Raw genomic sequence first — 6,039 nt, 5'->3', positions numbered from 1 at the left:
GTGGAGTGACTATTGCACCAAGGGTGTGCGGTAGTTAAAAAATTGTTAAATATGCTGAATCATGTCTACCTCAACCATCATTGAAAATACTTGCTTTATATATTTATTTATAGGTCAAGTATCATGTACGGCTGTCCGCAAGAGCCTTGACAATATCAAAGTGTGTTTGTTGCTTTGCCTAGACATGAATCACTATGCAACCTTAGCACTGCTATAGTTAAAATATTATTGAAGATGCTTCATAGGGTCAACGCCTTAGTTAGACATTTCGCATGACAAGGGATAGGTTCAAGGAGTTTGATATGCATAATGTATGCTTGCAATTAACTGGTTTACGATCAACTGAAGATGCTTCATAGGGTCAACGCCTTAGTTAGACATTTCGTATAACAAGGTTCAAGGAGTTTGATATGCATAATGTATGCTTGCAATTAATTGGTTTACGATCAACTGATGGTAGACAAAAAAATATACGTACATGCTTTGAAGTTTCTACTATAATATGCTATAATATGTCTAATAATTTTCAAAAACAAATTTACATAAAACATTACAACAGTATTCGTGCATCGCACGAGAAACTTACTAGTTTTGTTGAAAACATGGAGTGCAATATGAAAACAACCATGGATAAAGTGAAAGATTACCCATAAATATGTCCAAAAAGAAATTTAAAACCAAAGGGGAACAACCCCATTATGTACAAACATTTGACAAAAAGAACTTTAAAAAATAAAATAAAATAAAAACTTGAGCTCAATATCAAAACTTGTAAATAACCCAATTCCTAAACTTAGATATGAGTCTACAATAAAATATTATGAGATTACCTTGAATTGATAAGGGAAAGATGTTGGAATCAAAAGTTTTGGTTTAACTGAAATTTGATAGAGTGTGGAAGAGAAAGGGTTTAGTTTCAGATGAATAAGTTAAAGCAAATTAAGACCAAATCGTTAAAATACATGTTTTAAACATGTCTGAGAATCTCAATTGACCAAGTGTCTACCAAGACATTTTGTATGACCTCTATTGGCCGAGCGTCTAATGAAAATGCATGCAATGCAAAATATAAAAGTTTGAATTCTCAGCTCTCACAGAGATACTATATAATAATCACTCTCCATGTGTAAAAATTACTTTCACAAAGATTAAAAACACAAAGAAAAACATATCTTTGGCTCTTTCACAAAGAATTTAACATGTTTATAGATGCTTAGATCCTAGAGTTGTTGGTTCTACATCGTTCGCCATCTTTGCAAAGGAAGGCTCATGTGTTGGTCAAAGCCATAGATGTCCTCTACTCCATGAAAAGTGGGAAATTTGTGCTCTAATTTATGAGATGTTGATTTCCATTGCCCTATAAGAGGGCTTAAGATGTTGACTACATGCTCCATATTTGGCCTTTGGTATGGTTTGTGAGTAGTGCAATGTCTTGCAAGCTCAGCTACTCTGTATATGCTCTCCAAGGTCTCCTCATCAGGGTTAATAGTTTGATCAATGGCCATGGGGAAGTGCTCCTTATTGTTTAGAATCTTACAAAACCATGTAACTAGATGAGGGTTCTCATCTGGCAGAGTATCATCTACTGCTTTTCTACCAGTAATCAGCTGCATCAAAACCACTCCAAATGCATATACATCCGCTTTGGTGGTCACTCTTCCTGCTGCTATTGACAAGGAAAAGAACTCATCAAGATGACCTGCAATGGTTCAACTAGTGACATCTAACTAAAAAATAATTATTCATGGTGAACATTGGTGTCAATATACTTGGTATGACACAAGCACATGAAGATAAAAGATTATATACGTACAACAATAACAAAGTCCTAGTCTCAAATTATTGAGTCGTTCATAGATTCTTAATAAATTAGTCAAGGTCGACTATACATATATATAGTGACAGAGTCAAAATTTCAATTGGGAGGTTGGAGGAAATTAAAAAACATTAATAGAATTAATCATAAAAATATGTATGAGTCATAAATATGTATAATAATGCAACTATCATACAAAATAAAATATAAGCGCAAAATATAATTTATTTTTCATTCCTAGATTAATTTACTTTTTTTTTTTAGAGAGTTTTAACCAATGGCTCTACTCCTGATGATAGCTTTTTATTATCATACCAAGACACCAATTAGTTTTTGGTGTAAGTGGAGATTAAACCCTAAATCTTTTATACAACCATTGAAGACTTTACCACTAGATTAATTTACTTAGTTGCTCTATGTGTGTTCATATTTTTGAAATTTCTTCATGATATATATTTTTTCAATAATTTGATTAGTCAAAATAAATTGGTGTTAAAAACATAACAATATGCCTAGGAAGTTACATACTAAGTGATTGATTGCTTCAAAAAAAAATTATAGAATTCAATATTTCTTTCTCTGTTTATCTAATTATTTAAATTTTGATTTTATGACGAAAACCAAAGGTCAAATTTAAGACCTACAATAACTTATATGGCAAGTTGGGTAGTAAGGATGGAGAAAATAATATTTATAAACTTGTTTAGATTAGGAACATGAAATAAAGAGACTCGCATGGTGTCTAATGCATTAAATTGAAGATCATAGACTGTTGTAAAAGAATAAAAAGATTTAAGAAGCATGGGGATTGATATGGAAATGACATAAAAGAGTAGACTAATGTGGACTTGCGGCCCAATCATTCCCATAACACCCTTGATTCTATAAAATGACAAAAATCAAGGAGCAATTGGAGCAATATGAAGGCTATACTAAAATACTAATAACACTCCGTCAATGACAGGTATGAGAGATTATTTACAATATTATTTTTATACACAAATAAGAAAGTTGACTGACTTCAGTATTAGAAAAGCTTCGTCCGACATCATATTGATACTACCTCAGTGATGTGATTTGCTTTAATTGTGCAGGTAATTTGGGAGATTGTCCAAGTTTTGAATGGCCATTTAATCACTATACTCTATCAAATTCAATTAAGACACAATGACCATTTCGTAACTATACTCTATCAAATTCAACTAAGACACAAGAACATAAAATCTTAGGCTTTAATTACCTCCATATTCTGGCGCAAGATAACCAAATGTCCCAGCTAATCGCGTCCTTACAGAGTTCTTTCCATCAGGCGCAATTTTAACCAAACCAAAATTTGCAACCTTGGCCCTCATATCACTCCCAAGAAGTATGTTGGAAGGTTTTAAATCTCTATGAATGAAAATTTGTGGTGCTAAACTATGTAAGTATTCCATTCCGCGTGCCACATCCATTGCTATCTGAATCCTTTGCTACCAAGTAAGAGGAGAACACCCATTCTCACCCAAATCAAACAAATGTTGTGTTAACGTCCCTTGTGGCATATACTCATATACCAAGAGCCTCTCTTTGCCATTGATACAGCATCCTAAAAGAGAAACCAAATGAATATGCCTCACTTTATTAAGGACTGAAATCTCCGCCTGAAATTCATTGATTCCTTTGCTACCCAATAATGTTTACAAAGGAGAATACCATGAATTTGGAGTTCTCCTTTCCATCCTTTTCACAGCAACTTTAGTTCCATCATGGTATTCTCCTTTGTAGACTACTCCAAAACCTCCCCTACCCAGAATGTCATCTTCATTGAAATTGTTCGTCACCTGTTTTAGAACTTCAATCGAAATTTCAATATTCGGTACACTTGTGCCTCCATTTTCAGGATTCACCACTCCTCCAAACTTCACTGAAATTGTTGGTCGCCTATGCCTGCTACTAACATAACATTTAATCGAGATAGATAACACAACCACAACAAATATGATCACAGCAATAACTATACCAGCAATCATACCAGGCAAGACGGAAGTACCACTTGACCTTATTCCAGCTTTATTCCCACTAGGCGATGTGCCATTCGAACCTGGCGGAGCACTCCCTCCACTTCCAGAGCTCGGAGTATTCTTCCCAATCAAAGGATTACCGGTCCTAGTTAGCTCCACTGAATCTCCAAATTTTGGTATCAACCCAGTAAGGTTATTGTTCGAGACGTCAAGAACCTGAAGGCTTGTCATGTTGGTGAAAGCATCCGGAATGGAACCCGTCAAATTGTTATCATTCAGATACAAATTCCTCAACGATGAGAGTTTTGCAAAGACAGGAGAGATCGTCCCAACGAATTGCTGCTTAGCAAAATTGATAGTGGTAATATTACCCTGTGAATCGCAGATAATGAAAGTCCAGTCAGTGCAGGCGTTGTTACCTTTCCAAGTATTGGCTAGTTTGATTGGATACCCAAATGCCGCAGCGATTTCGAGCAATGTGGTCACTTGGGGATCACAAGGACCTGGGGTGCCTTTACAGAAGCTATTGATACCATCAAGAGTGTGAGTAGTCACGCTAGATGGGAACTGTGGGTAAGGCCCTTGGAGCTCATTGTTATCCAAAGAAACGTTTCTCAGTGAGGGAATTGACATCAGTGAGGCTGGGATGAGGCCTGTAAATTGGTTGACTCTGAGCTGAAGATCAAACAAACTTGTACAGTTTGACAAGTCTGGGATGGGACCAGTGAACTGGTTCCTCATTAGCAACACTTGGGACAACTGTGTCATCGAAGATAACACGTCGATGGTACCTGACAAGCCATTTTGCTGGTTGTCGAGCAAGAGGTATTGAATCCCGGATCCACCGAAGGATTTAGGGAAAGTGCCACTGAGATTGTTGAAAGACAGTCGGAGATCGTGAAGACTCGGGAAGGATTCAAAGAAATCTGGTAAAGACCCAATAATGTTTGCATTGCTAGCATAGAAAGTGACTAAACTAGTGGCCTGATTCAACTCGGTGGGGATGGTCCAAGGTGCAAGATAAAGGTTTTGGCTCAAGGTTAAGATTTGTAAGCTTGTGAGTCCTTGGAAGAAACCTGAAGGAATGGAGGTGAAATTGTTGTTGTCAAGGTAGAGTTCTTGAAGAGAAGTGAGGTTGGCAAGGGAGGGGAGACGTCCAGAGAGAGAGAGTTGCCTTGGAGAGAGAGAGTGGTGAGTTGGGTGAGAGTGCCAAGATCGGAAGGAAGAGTGCCTGTGAGAGACTGAGAAGCTAAGTTGATGGAGGTGACACGGTTGCTTCCGTCGCAGTTAACGTTTTTCCACTTGCAGCAGTATGTGGTGGCGGACCAGCCGCTTGGGGCGGGGACAAAGGAGGCTAGGATCTTGGCCATGGCTGCAGCGTCATCGGCATATGAAAGAGTTAGGAAGGAGAAAATGAAGGTAAAGAGATATATCAGCCGAACCATTTGAGATTGAGAGAGAGAGAGAGGTGGGTTTGAAGTCTGGCAGTGTTGATGTTCAAAGGTAAGGTCTTTTTTTCATTTTTTGTACCCAAGAAAGGAGGGAAATGTGAGAGGGACCGAGTGAGCCGTGTTGGAAGGGCCAAGTTACTGTTAGAATTTTTCTAAACAAAAAACAAAAAATTGTCATGGTTAGAAATTGGCAGCTAACTTGAACTTGAAAATATATAAAAATAATAAAAAAGACACCGTCATTTTGATTTAGACCAAAAATTTTTTTTTTAAAAAAAGGACTATTGTTAATGAGATAAATGGTTAATAGTAAGTAAAAAAGTAATATTATTAACTCAATTTAGAATCGACAATAGTAAATCAACTCAACTAATGTGAAAAATGTTGTCAAATTTTTTTTGTATATACTATTTATTCTATAGACCATTAATCTTTGAATAGAAGCCATCCATGAAGACTTGAAACTTATCTTAAATTATTCTATTCTTTGTCTGGAAAGAAAGTTGCACGAAAATTTTGGCCATAGCAAATTTCTTCTAACAACGCACCTTGACTTCGTAATTGAAGACTTTACGTTGTTTCAGACCATCTAGATCCGCTAATTCGCATCCACTAATCATGCTTGAGATTGAAGACAAATATACTCTCTCTAGCTTGCTCGGCAATGCTCTCAACTAGCTAAGAATCTTGTAACTTAACTAATTGACATTTTTTTATATTTTCAACAGAGACATGCGTGCAGTGTTCAAATCTCCCACCACTAACTATTGAT

The 6,039-nt window shown here is 36.5% G+C and overlaps 1 pseudogene; it reads right to left on the bottom strand.

Annotated features, from left to right (window-relative positions):
* Window positions 1-1,183: 1,183 nt before the first annotated feature.
* On the bottom strand, window positions 1,184-5,201 carry LOC142641621 (receptor-like kinase TMK4; annotated as a pseudogene).
* Window positions 5,202-6,039: the final 838 nt, after the last annotated feature.

Source organism: Castanea sativa, chromosome 6 (genome assembly GCF_040712315.1).
Source record: "Castanea sativa cultivar Marrone di Chiusa Pesio chromosome 6, ASM4071231v1".
Classification (NCBI taxonomy): domain Eukaryota; kingdom Viridiplantae; phylum Streptophyta; class Magnoliopsida; order Fagales; family Fagaceae; genus Castanea; species Castanea sativa.
Note: the sequence above shows the minus strand (reverse complement) of the source record. Positions and strands in the feature narration are given on the sequence as shown.